A 14463-nucleotide genomic window follows, 5' to 3' on the forward strand; every position below is an offset into this window, starting at 1 on the left:
ACACAGAGACAGAGAGAAATAGAGAGAGATAATTTTTATTTCCTCGATTTTTTCCTTGAAGGAGATGGCAAGGTCAACTGATGAGAGTAATAGGATAAGGGAGAAGGTACTTGAAGCTTTCAAAAGGGTGATAAAAATTGAAACAGCATTTATGGGGATTGGGAAAAAGGTTACAAGTGTAGAAGATAGAAGAGCACTCTACCTTCTGGAGAGATGTGCAAAACGTTGTCACCAAGGCAAGTGTCATTTTGGCTTTTGATTTAACTTAATGTGGAGTCAAATACATAAGAGGTGAAAATGATCCACTTGAGCATCTTGTCATTTTAATGCAGATGCAGACTGCTCTCGCAGCAGATGTTTTATTGCTTTGTTCAAACTCACCTTAAATGTCCTGACTGATGAAATTTCTACAGCTTCCCTTGGGAACCTACCCATCATCTGATAGCTCTGTCTGTCATGTAACATTCCCTTGTCGTCCCATGTCTCCCTCTTTTATTACCTTCCATCAGTCTTTTTCTTCTGATAAAATGAGTTCCCTTCTTCTGTGGAGTTTTCACATTCAAACTCTTGTCACACCTCCCTCACTCACCATTTGTACTATTATATGTGTCTCAGTTTTTTATTCTTTTCCTTATCCATCGGAATCCTTCCTCACCTTTACTGATGAGTGCTGTTTTCCCCTCATACCTGTGAATTCTTGGGACCTTTAAAATCTGATGCTTCTTTTATGAACTATTATGTAATAGGTGAAATAGTCTCATAAAATGGACTCCTAATTATATAATTCTTCTGCTGTTACACAACTTGAATTATTCACCGTGACCCTTCATCGCTGTTTGAGGAAGCCTACAGGGCAATCTCCATTATTTTAGGGAAATATCTGCTATGGACTGAAAGCTTGTGTCTCCTCCAAAATTCATATGCAGAAATCTAATCCCCAGTGTGATGGTATTTGGAGATAGGGCCTATGAGAGGTGATAAGGTCATGAGGGAGCCACCTTATAAAAGAGACCTCAGAGAACTCCCTTGCCCCTTTTGCCATGTGAGGTTACATTATAGCAAAAAGGCAACCATCTATGTACCAGGAAACAGGTTCTTCTCATCAGGAGAACCTGTTCTCCAGCAGTTCTCATCTTCTGGCACCTTAATCTTGGACTTCCCAGCTTCCAGAACTGTAAGAAATAAATTTCTGTTGTTTATAAGTGACCCAGTCTATGATATTTTGTTATAGCAGCCCTAATGGACTAAGCCAGAAACTGTCATTGAGAGTGGGGTGCTGTTGTAACAAATACCTAAAATGTGGAAGCAGTTTTGGAACTGAGTAAACCGTAGAGGCTGGAGAACTTTTGAGGTGCACGCTAGAAAAAGCCTACATTGTTGAGAATGGACGGTTAAGGGTGATTCTGCTGGCAGTTCAGAAAAAGAGGAGAGCTGTAGAGAAAGCCTCAATTGTTTTAGATTACGTAAGTCATCCTCAAGAGAATGTTAGTAGAAACATGGATGGTGAAGGCCATTCTGACAAGGTCTTAGATGGAACTGAGGAATATATCACTAGAAACTGGAGGAAGGGTGATCCTTGTTATAAAGTGGCAAAGAACTTGGCTGAGCTGTGTTCGTGTCCTAGTGTTTTGTGGAAGGTAGAACTTGTAAGTGATGAAATTGGATATTTGGCTGAAGAAATTTCTAAGCAACATGTTGAAGAACCAGCCTGGTTTCTCCTGGATGCTTATAGTAAAATGTGAGAAGAGAGAAACAATTTAAAGGTGGAATTGTTAATCAAAAGGGAAGCAGAACTTAAAGATTTTGAAATTTTTCAGCTTATTTTATTATAGAATAGAATAGGAAAGCCTGTTCGGGAGAGAAACAGGTGTGTGGCCATATGACCATTTGATAAGGAGATTAATCAGCCATCTCAACAGAATCCAGGAGCTATTGTCCAAGACAATGGAAGAAAGATCCCGAAGGCAATTCAGAGCTTGTCAGAGCTTCCTTCCTCCCATCACAGGTCCAGAGTGCATGGGGTCACCGGTGCCCCATGGGGACCTCAGTGCACGTTGCCTGGTGCCTCCTCACATCACAGGCTCCTTCTCCCTTCACTCCATCACTGCCTTCCTTGGCCACCCCAGTTGTGGCTCCCAGATGCCTCTAGACTGTACTCAGCATAATTGTGGGGTTATGACTGTCTCCACTGAGATTTCAAAGGACAGAACCTCTTGGCAGAGGCACGGGCTCAGGACTCCAACCCCAGAGAGCCACAGGCCCAGGAAAAGAACTGCTACAAGGTCATGCAAAGCCATAGGTGCAGGGCTGCCCCGCAAAACTGAGAGGGCAGAACTGCCCCCCTAGTGGGTCTGGAAGGCAGATCTCCCATTCTGGAGGGCCTGGAGGGCAGAGCATGGAGCCAAAGAGAATTAAAGTTGACCCTTGAACAATACCAGGGTTAAGGGCACCAACCTCCTACTCACCCCCAATTCCCCCCTCTTTCACAGTTGAAAATCCAAATATAACTTTACGGTTAGTCCTCTGTATCCATGAATATGCATCCACAGATTCAACCAGCCTCAGATCATGTAGCACTGTCGTTTATTGAAAAAAATCTGTGTGTAAGTGGACCTGTACATTTCAAACCCATGTTGTTCAAGGGTTGACTGTATTCTTGAGACTTAAGGTTTAATGGAAATTGTCCCATTGGGTTTTGTCCTTGCTTGGTGGGACCTGTCACCCCTTTTCCTGTTTCTTCTTTTGGAATGGGAATGTCTATTCTATGCCTGTCTCACCATTATGTTTCAGAAACATATAGCATGTTTGATTTAACAGATTCACAACTAGAGAAGAATTTGCCTCAAGATGAATCATGCGTTGAATTCACTTATATTTAATTTAGATCTTTAGGTGAAACTTTCGACTTAGGCTTTTGAGTTGATGATGTGAGACGGACATGAATTTTGGAGGCCAGGGTCAGAATGCTATAGACTGAAGGTTTGTGTCTCCTCAAAATTCATATGTTTTGTTTCTTGATCTAGATGTGAAATACACTGTTCATTTTATGAATTTGCAGTGAGTTGTACACCTATGCTCACTTCTCTGTTCTATATTATTTGTCGTTAAAAAGCTAAAGAAATGGCAAAAAAAAAAAAAAATCTAGTCCCAAATGTGATGGTATTTGGAAATAGGTTTTGGGGGAGATGATTAAGTCATGAGGGTAGAGCCCTCATGAATGGGATTAGTGCCCTTATGAAAGAGACCCAAGAGAACTCCCTCATCCCTTTCATCATGTGAGGTTATAGTGAAAAGGTGTCCATCTATAAACCAGGAAGTGGGTTTCCCCCAGACACTGAATCTGCTGGTGCTTGATCTTGGGCTCCCTAAGTTCCACCACTGTGAGAAATAAATACCACCATGCTACCCAACCTATGGTGTTTTGTTAGAGCAGCTTGAGTGAACTACGACTATATCCTCTCTTTTCCTAAGATACCTTTGCCTCAAATCTTTCTTTTTTAAAACATATTGCAGACTATTGTCAAATTAAACTTCCTCCAAAGTCTATTTTCATGTCCATTCCCTACTTAAAACTTTTAATACCTACCCATCACCTAGATGTTGAAGCACAAACTCTTTAACCCCTTATTCCTTTTGCAGTCTGCTCCCAAATTACTTTTGCAAATCCTCCTCCAACTTTATAAATTCCGAAGCAGTCAGAGCATTCACAGTATTTCCCTTAACTGAACTGTTCCCTGCCACTTTCCTGCTCATCCAATTACCAGTCATTTCTGTCAGTTGTCCTCAAGTCCCACCTTTTCCATAAAATATATCTTGTTTTTTCCTGTTTCTGAAATCTTATGCTGTTAACTTCATGCCAATCATTCATAGAGGGACATTTCCTGGTGGCATAGTTTTACTAGTTGCATTGTTAGCTAATTCTTTGTGAGGTTCCTTGAAGTCAGGCTGCATTTCTTACCAACGAGTTGAGCAACTTTGTTCAAGTCACTTAATTTCTCTGAGCTGCAAATTTCTCATTTATGAAAAATAATAGTCATTTGACTGGTTGTCATATTAAATAAATGAAAATGTTTAACTATTAAGTAGAATATAGGCAGCTATATAGGCAGTTATAATAAGTTATATTTTGTTTGCATCCTTCACATGCTTAAAAACAATGCTGGGTTTTAATAGTTGTTCAGTAAACATTTGGTAAAATGAAGTTAATTCATTCACTTTTTTTTTTTTTTTGGCCATGCCACGTGGCTTTTGGGATCTTAGTTCCCCGACTAGGTATTGAACCCGGGCCACAACAGTGAAAGCACCGAGTCCTAACCACTGGACCGCCAGGGAATTCCCAATTCACTTCTGGTAAATGATCTTTCTCTAAAGTTTTTTCCTTTTTTCTTTCTCTAAATATTTCCAGATTCTGGATGAAATTGATTTGGTTCCATATCCCTTAGAAGATAATGATTGCAAATGAATAAATACTCATAGCTGTTTGACTTTACTGCTTTATGAGAGCTGATTCAGTTATAGCTTAACCTTCAGAGAAGGAATATGGAATAGTAGTTTATGATTCTTCAGGGGTACTATCTCCATTGGCAATCATTCAGGAAGGATTATGTCAAAGTTACCTGTTCTTTTGTCCCAAGAATCTTGTGGGCATGGAGATTTTTGGTGGTGGTAATATAACTTAGGGTAAGAGAAGTGAGGTCATAAAATTGAACACAAGAAGGAGAGAGAGAGAGAGAGAGACGGAGAACTTGGGTTAACCATCTACGTATTTGCAAGAGAAGAGTCTAACCTATCTTGTCTTGGATCTGTGTTTTGGGCTGAATGAAAATAAACTAAGACATATAGCCCTCCAACTAACCACCTGTTTTGAATTCTGTTAGTTTATTAACCTCAAACACCTTTTCCTGTTAGCTTTGTTGAGATTTATCCAGCAATATTGGCTCATTCTAGCTTTTCCTTATTTCACAAAGGAGATAATTTCTTAGAGAAAAAAATATTTATGTCCCTGAAAAACTTACAGATTAATTTTTCAGGGATAAAATTAGACTATAGCACCAAAATTGTTGTTTAGTCTATTAACTGTTGACATTAATAAACCTTGGTGTTGACCAAAGGAATTATCATGTGATCTCCTTCTTGTAGGACTCAGACCTGAAGCACTATTCTGAACTGAAAAATTCATCTCTACATTTCCTGGCTGGTTTGCCAAGTGAAAGAAAAACTATCTCAAATGCAGGTTTGTTTTACTTCCTTTTTAGCAGAAAAATCAAGCTATGGTAATTATAATTTTTATTGTGAAGGTCTTTTTTTTCCCCACCATTTTAAGGTGGTTAAATTTATGGTGTCTGAGAACTGATTAGCCAACCAACCCGAGCTATACAACTTTAACTGTCCAAAGCATCCAAAGAGTTCTAATTAACAGACTTTTGGGGGACTTCAAACAGTCAAAGCCTTTGAATGTAAGCCATTCCCCAAGGCAGCATCTACTTGGCATAAAGTAAAGGGGAGCTCTGGCAGCTATTCTCTTGATTTGATCAGTGTAGCTAGTCAGGGTTCTATTTCCCTACTGAATTAGCTGGTTTGGCTGCCTACACTAATCAAGTCAGATGGATAATTGTCCAATCTTCCTTGCATTTTGTATCCTATAAGCAGAGCTTAGAAAAAAACAGGACTAATGACAGCCGGTAACTGATCGTCCTGCTTTCTAAAGATTATTATTATGTTATTACTAGGTCAATTGTCCAAGGTCAGAATGTTCTGTTGGTTTCTGTCAAGGTGTTTTTGTTTGGTTTGATTTCATTCCCACTTACTGTAAACCAAATTAGTCTTTTCAGAGATGTTTAACATTGGTTGAAATCTTAGCATAACGCTTGATGCCGGCTGTGAAAACCAAAAAATGTTTGAAATGGGAAATATGACATACAAACAAGATACTACCTGGGTTTCTGTTACCTAAAACATAGCTGCTGTTCTCTCAGTCCATTGAACAGCTCTGTTCAAGAGCCAGAATATAGTCATACTACAGTAGCATTAATAATTTAGTCTTGGTTTTGCATCATTAGATGTTTTTACCACTTATCTCTCAACCCAGGGGCATTTGCTAAGACCAGTTTCTCATTTTTAAATGATGGCACTAAGCCCTAGAAAAGACTATCAAATCATTATTTTTCTTTTATGAATGGTGACTCAAAGACCATTCAAAAGTTTTACTGCATGTCTCTTGTGGTGCCCTTTAGAAGGGAGCTTTAATAAAAGCCATTTTGTACTTACTTTGGGGAGCTCAGTCTGAATTGGGGGGAGCTTATTAAGTGATTTTCCCAATACAAACCACTGACAGTTATGTTTCCTCTTCCCTAAAAAGCAAGAAGAGAAAAGAGAAACAAATGGCTTGCCTTGGAAAAGTTGATGTATTCGAGTAATAATGAGAGAAAATTGATCTTGGCTTCCTCAAACAGTGGCTCCCTCTACTGGCGTGTGTGGGGGGTGCCCATTGGACTTTGAGTACAAACTATACATATGTATATAGTCACATATATATATAGTGTATACAATCACACACAAGATAGTCCTTGAATAAAACAATGCTGGTCACTAAGTCTCTCCCAGCATACCTCTTTTTTCCATGTCCTCTTAGATTTTCTCCTATGTGTGTCTTACTCTGAGTCTTCTCTCTCACAGTCAACAATTCTTCCAATCTTCCTTTCTCTAAAATGGATTCAGTAACTTCCCACCCCTTTCCCTCCTCTTTCCTTCCTATCCCCCAGCTCCCCAGTCATCAGTCCATTAAACTCAACATTACTTGAGTTGAGTTCATGCAAAACTAGCATGATTTCGTGTCAGCTCAGAGCGATATTATTCATCCCCAAAGGACTTCAAAATAAACAAGTTGATTGTAAGCGCTTAATATCAGAAAAATACATTTTCTGTCTTCTTGGTTCAATATCCGTATCACTTCTTACAGACTGATAAATGTGGCTGTTAAACATTAGCTGACCCCACATCAGAAATTAAGTGAAGCACAGAAGGCCAGGCCGGGATTTCATTTGAAGGATCTCCTGGTGGTGGTAAGTACTGAGTGTGCGCGCGCGCGTGTGTGTGTGTGTGTGTGTGTGTGTGTGTATGTACGTCTATGTGTCTGCATGTGTCTGCTTGTGAAGAGGGTGGTTGGGAAGAGAGGAGCAGAAGTATGTGAGAAAGGAGTTGACTCTACCAGGGATGGCAAAAATATGACCTCTGTGCTGCCATTCCCTGATCCTAATCCTTTAAGACATAGGTCGCCGAGTAAGTGTTGCATTCTTTCCCAGTGAGCCAAATACAGCCCAAGCTTGTGGTGCGACACAGCCTTTTATTCAGCCACTAACAACTGGAATTTATGAGGAAAACTGTTTATACTCATGACCTAGATAATCTCTGTTCATACCTCAAAGTTTGTAGATGAATCTATTGGTGTTTTCTTCTGAGATTAAAAACTCTCCTTGTAGGCTTTTAATACAAAATTAGAATAATTTTGAGAGTCCCTTTATTCAGGACTCTCTGGAATTTTACACATCTCACGAAGACTTAGGGAAGCAGTTATACTTTTGATTTTCTCTGAAACATCTGTCCCCACTACTAGGAATTTGGGTCACTGCTTTATTCTTTATATTGTACTATCTAGGGAGTTTCCAAGTTTCATATTCAGACAGGCATATAATATTAATATATTCCTTAAGTTTATTAAAATGTATTTTCTAGAGAATGAAAAGGAACTGTAGGTGGCTTATGATCAATTGTGTCATAGGACAAGATTTTATTTTTGATCTAATCCTTACTCTAACTTGAACCCACCAAAAGTGTGATTATTCAATATGTACAACATCCAGATATATAACTAATGCGTACTGGGAAAAATATATGGAGAGGCAGTGGGGCATAGTGACTGTGAGACTGGTGGTGGCTAGCTGGGTTGGAATCCAAGCTCACTAGTTGTACGACTTAGGGAAAGTTACTTAATCTTTTGGTGACTCAATTTGCTCATTTGTGAAAGGAAGATATTAACAGTACCTACCTCTTAGGATTATTTTGAGAATTTGTTGATTTAATTCATATCAAGCGTTTAGAAGACTAAGTACACAATAACATTAGTTACCACAGTCATACAACTGATGCTGAAATTCACCACACAATGCCGTCTTAGCCATATACCACCCAATCAGCAATATGTATCTCTGTATTTAGTCCCCTGTTTTTTTTACTCATAGAATCCTTATGATTTTTAAGAGAGTACTGTATGTATCTTAATAAGACATTTAATAGGGAAAACTGATTTTAAATCAAAAACATTGTATATACCAACTTTTAGTGCATAATATATGCCAAAGGCAGTAGTTAACTATCTAGCCTATGTTATTTACTATCCTACACTACAAATAAGAAAACTGAGGCCCAGAGGAAAAAGTTGTCATCCCAGGTTCTCCAGCTAATAAGCCAGAGCCAGGATTTAAACCCAGGTCTGTTTCGTCTGTCCTCTTTCTGGTGTATTAAAGCTCTGGGAATATATGGAGTGAGAGTCTAGTAAATACACACAAGGTACCACCGTCTTCTATGAATAAATATTTCTATGCTTGAATTGGGAGAATCTGCCTGAATCAATATTATTTAACACAAAACCCTAATTTTCTGTGAAAAAAATTGCATGGAAAAAATAAGAAAATATTCAGATGTCTCATTCAGTTGCCACTGTTTTGTTCTGTTTTATTTTGTTTTTTTACTATTTTCACCCGGTTGAAAAGCAATCTGTCAAGTATGTTCACAATAACTGGCCAATTGATAATGTGTTGCTGTAGCCTAACTTTTCAGAGGCAAATTATTTAATATTCTATGAATACTAGTTCCAAGGGAATAGAGAAAAACCTGTGATAACCACCAGGTTTTCTCAGGTTCAACATTTCACACAATGACTATAAGAACTTCTTCCGCCCAAACTCAAACTTCAGCCACAATGGCGGTTGATTTGTAATCTCATGTCCCACATCCATTTTGGGCTTTCTTCATGCAAAGTACTGAGGGATACTTCTGACAGAATATACAACACAGGGTGTCAAAAACAAGATCTACTCTCAGCTGCATTCCTCTAGGCAACACCCCAACCCCCTCCATTCATTCCTCTTGCAGTGAGGACAGGCCTTTCTTAAACACCACAGTCTAATCGCACAGCACCTAAACTACCTAATGATCTCCAGATATTAAACTTTCAAGAGAGAAAAAAATAAAGCCTTTACAATTGTGATTCTGTTCTGAGTGCCTTCAGTACAATTCATCAACAGATAGTTTTCTTCTCCAGGTTGAATGAAAAAAATAAAATAAAATCACTCTACATCCCAGAGGGTATAAACTCAGATTGCTTCACAAATCTACACAATTTTTATGGATGATGAACAACACTGTGGGAAATAAGTTATGATAGTCAGCTAGGAAATGGAAAATGTCTAAAAAGTTCTAAAAATAATGATTACATTTCTCCCCTGTGTGACACATAGCCATTTTTACAGAAGCACATAGAGCCCGTGTTAGGAAGGGCAGCTGGTGCCTGTTGTGAGGTTGTTCTTTCTGGTGTTTCTTAGCCTGAGATGTGGGGAGGAAGTAGCCTTCAATTTCACATCCTGCAATAATTCATCTTGCCTCCTCTCTCCCAAATCAATCTTCTCTCGTGCTTTCTCTGTCTTGGCAATAAAAATACCATTACCATCCATTCTTCTTTCTTCCTATAGAAATTAGAGCATGTCTCTGAATATTTAAATATTTGAATTTTAATGTATCCCTTTCCTCAAAAACAGAGTGTCTGTTATGATGCTTTATCAAAAATATAGCTGAGAAGAATCTTCTGCTTTTTTTCTCCCCACACAGGTAAGATAAAGTGCATTAAAGCACACTGAAAGCATTTGAAAATACTGAAAATGTAAACACTTTTCTTTATTATGTTTTGAAGTAGAACTTGAATTTTTCTTGCTTAACTCTCGTTTAATTGATTCTGGTTTTTTTATTGTATTTTCTCTCTTTTTTATACTTCTGAGATATCTTGTACCATGAGTATAACCTTGCCTGAAAGATAACTTTGCATACTGTACCAAAAAAGTGACGTCTTTTTCAAAATTTCCTTTCTCCAGTCTGTTCTCTCTCTAGTGTACTCTCAATGTCTGTATAAATTAAGATATCCCCTGTTACATTATATTGCCTCTTTCACGTAGCAAAGAAACTTGCATGTAGAAGGCACTGCAATTCTTAATTGAAGTGGATCTGGCAAGGGGGCAACTCTTTTACCCAGAGGCTCAGACCTTCAAAAGCTGAAGAAGAGGCTTAGATAAAACGTTACTGTCTACAAAATAAAGAAAACAGTACAAAGACAGAAGTAAAATAAAAGAACTTGACTTTAGTGTTGGTTAAAGGAGAACAAACTTAGTTTGAGATGATTTTTTATAACAAAGAAATAAAAGGTTGGTTTACCAAAGCCTGAAAATGCACTGTAAAAGTAGAACTAGTATTATAAAATGCAAGACCAGAATATGGCTGAGCTGCACCTTGTTTTATTTGCATTTGTTGTTATTGTACAGTATGACTACAGTATTACTGATTTGTTCTTCTGAAGTTATTGTTGGTACCTAAGAGACTGTGAATCTCTGCTGCATCGTAATGCACTTTGAATTTTTTGTCACTTACAGAAAATTAGTTTAGTTATTTCATTGGCCATTTTTGTTTTAAAGTAATATTTGAGATTTTCCAAAATTTTAAGGCATTTTTAAAAAATTTATTTTATTTTTAATTTATTTATTTTTGGCCGCGTTGGGTCTTCATTGCTGCGCACAGACTTTCTCTAGTTGTGGCGAACGAGGGCTACTCTTCGTTGTGCGTGGGCTTCTCATTGTGGCGGCTTCTCTTGTGGAGCACAGGCTCTAGGCGCGCGGGCTTCAGTAGTTGTAGCACGTGGGCTCAGTAGTTGTGGCTTGAGGGCTCTAGAGTGCAGGCTCAGTAGTTGTGGCACAAGGGCTTAGTTGCTCTGCGGCACATAGGATCTTCCTGGACCAGGGCTCGAACCTGTGTCCGCATGCACTTAACCACTGTGCCACCAGGAAAGTCCCAAAAATTTTCAGGAATTTATCTTACAGTGTGGTCTTTCCAGATACCAGCAACTGGTAATAATAGAAATATTTTATTCAATCCTCCCACATTTACTAAAAGGCAAGGGACTGTTTTTAAAATAATAATCACCAAATTACTTGTTAACTTAGATTTCCTGTACTACTTCATTTTTCTATGCAACATATGTATTCAGTGGTCTTACCAAAGGTATTTCATAACTCATAAGGTAAAAATTTGGTGCAAAATCATATATTCTTTAGGATATTTTTAAATTAGTAATTTATTGTAATTCTTTTTAAAAAGTCTAAATGAAAAAAATATGTCAGCTTTTACCTTATTACATAGTATATATGTGTACCACAGTGAGATGAGTTTCTCAAAACTTGTTTGGTGTCTTTACGAAAATATTAACAAAGAAATTTACTTATTTTTCCAACTGTTGGCATTACTGGAAAAACATTACTATGTACTGGTTTTCCTTTAGTTTATTGGAGCTTTGTTTATGTTGTTTGTTTTCTTTTAAATATTTATTATTCAATGTTTGATAATTTATATAATAATTTATTATAATACTATCAAAATATACATACAGTGATTCATTATCCAACTTAAGATCTGAATATCACTAATACCATTGAATCGTTGTGTGTTCCTTTCTTATTTCACACTCTAGAACTTCTGTATTCTGTTCCATCCTCCCATATTCTAGCCAACTGCTAAATTTTATCATTCCTTTACTTTTTATTTTAAAAAGATTTCCCACATTTGTAAGTTATTGCTAAAGAATATATTGTTTAAATATGTATGCACTCTTCTGGAACTTGTTTTCACTCATTACTAAGATTTATCCATATTATTGTTCATAACTGTATCTCTCCTTTAACTGATCTACAATATTTCCTTAGCTAAATATACCACAGTTTATTTATCCAACCCAGGCCCATAGAAATTTTGGGTTGCTATTATTAACAAGAAGTTTTTACATATCTGCTGTTACATGTCAAGAGATTTCCAGATTATATACCTACAAGTAGAATTTACAGTTCCTAAGGTATTCATATGATCAAATTAACAAACCACTTTCCAAAACTGTTAAACCAATGAAGACATTCAGTGGTAGTTTAGGAGGATTCACTTTGTTCCATAGCCTTACCAACACTTGATATTATCAGATTTATTCCATTTTGTCTATTTAGTAGGTATAATATTATCTGTTTTCCATCTTAATTTACATTTATCTGATTACTAATGAGGTATAGCATCTTTTTGTTTGATTATTTGCCATTATTGTTTCCTCTAATAAAGTACGGTTACTAATTTTTTTGTGCTTTTCATTTCTATTAGATTGTCTTTCCTTATTGATTTGTCATTTTTCAGAGATTAGGGTACTAATTTTATTCTAATTTGTGGCTTGAATGATCACTTTATTTGTGGTGTCTTTTGATAAACAGAAGTTGTTGATTTTTATGTAGTTAAATTTATCAATCTTTTTATGATTAGACTTTTTTGGGTCTTGTTTAAGAAATTCTATGCCTTATAAAGTCAAATGTGTTTTCCTATATATTATTCCAAAAGTGTTAAATGTGCCATTCACTTTATGCTTTTAATTCCCAGTCATGGTGTATGATCCTTTTAATGTACTGCTGAATTCAGCTTGCTAATATTTTGTTGAGAATTTTTGCATCTATGTTTTTTATAGATATTGGTCTATAGTTTTCATACAGTGTCCTTATGCTGTCCTCATAAATTCAGTTTGGGAGTGTTCCCTCCTTTTCAGTTTTCAAAAAAATCTTGAGAAGGACTGACATTATTTATTCTTTAAATGTTTGGTAGAATTCACCAGTGAAACTATCTGGTCCTGGGCTTTTCTTTGTTAGGAGGTTTTCGATTACTGATTCAGTCTCAATCTCCTTACCTGTTATTGGTTTGTTCATATTTTCTATTTTTTCTTGATTAAGTCTTGGTAAGTTGTATGTTTTTAGAAATTTATCCCTTTCTTCTAGGTTATCCAGTCCAATTTGTTGGCATATAATTGTTCATTGTATTCTCTCATGATCTTTTGTATGTCTATGGAATGAGTTGCAATGTCTCCCCTCTCATTTCTGATTTTATTTATTTGAGTCTTCTCTCTCTCCCTCTCTCTCTCTTATAGTTAGTGTAGGTAAGGGTTTGTCAATTTTGTGTATCTTCTTGAAAAATTCGCTCTTAGTTTCACTGATCTTTTGTATTATTTTTTATTTTTATTTTTTTGCGGTACGCGGGCATCTCACTGTTGCGGCCTCTGCCGTTGCGGAGCACAGGCTCCGGACGCGCAGGCTCAGTGGCCATGGCTCACGGGCCCAGCCACTCCGCGGCATGTGGGATCTTCCCGGACCGGGGCACGAACCCGTGTCCCCTGCATCGGCAGGCGGACCCTCAACCACTGCGCCACCAGGGAAGCCCCCAATCTTTTGTATTATTTTTCTGGTCTCTATTTCATTTATTTCTGTTCTGATCTTTATTTATTTATTTATTTCTGCTAACTTGGGGCTTAGTTTGTTCTTTTTCTTCTAGTCCCTTGAGGTATAAAATTAGGTTCTTTATTTGAGATCTTTCTTCTTTCCTAATAAAGGCATTTATTGCTATAAACTTCTTAGAACTGCCTTTGCAACATTCCATAGATTTTAGTATGTTGTGTTTCCATTTTCATTTTTTTCAGTATTTTAAAAAATTTCTCTTTTGGTTTCTTCTTTGATCCATTGGTTGTACAGAATTATGTTGTTTAGTTTTCACATGTTCAAAAATTTTCTAGTTTTCCACTTTTTGATTTTTAGTTTCATACCATTGTGGTTGGAAAGGATACTTAGTATGATTTCAATCTTCTTAAATTTGCTAAGACTTGTTTTGTGGCTTATCATATTATCTATCATGAAGAATGTTCCATGAATGCTTGAGAAGAATGTGTATTCTGCTGCTGCTGGCTATGATATAAAGGTTAAAGGACAAGATTAATTAATCAAAATTTAATATAGCTACTATAATTTTTTAATAAACACACAATATAAAAATAGGTAAATTGTGACATTGAAAACATAAAAGGGGCAGAATGAAAGGGTAGAGTTTTTATATGTAATTAAAGTTGTTATCAGCATAAAATAGACTGTTATATCTAAAAGATGTCTTATGTAAGTCCCATAGAAATCACAAAATAAGAACCTGTAGTAGATTCACAAAAGATAAAGACAAGGGAATCAAAGCATACCACTACAAAAAATCACCAGTTCACAGGGGAAGGCAGCATGAGAGAAAAAAAGAAACTAGAGAACTACAAAACAGCCAGAAAACAATTAGTAAGGTATCATTAGTAAGTCC

This window comes from Tursiops truncatus, chromosome 2 (assembly GCF_011762595.2).
Source record: "Tursiops truncatus isolate mTurTru1 chromosome 2, mTurTru1.mat.Y, whole genome shotgun sequence".
NCBI classification, from domain to species: Eukaryota; Metazoa; Chordata; class Mammalia; order Artiodactyla; family Delphinidae; genus Tursiops; species Tursiops truncatus.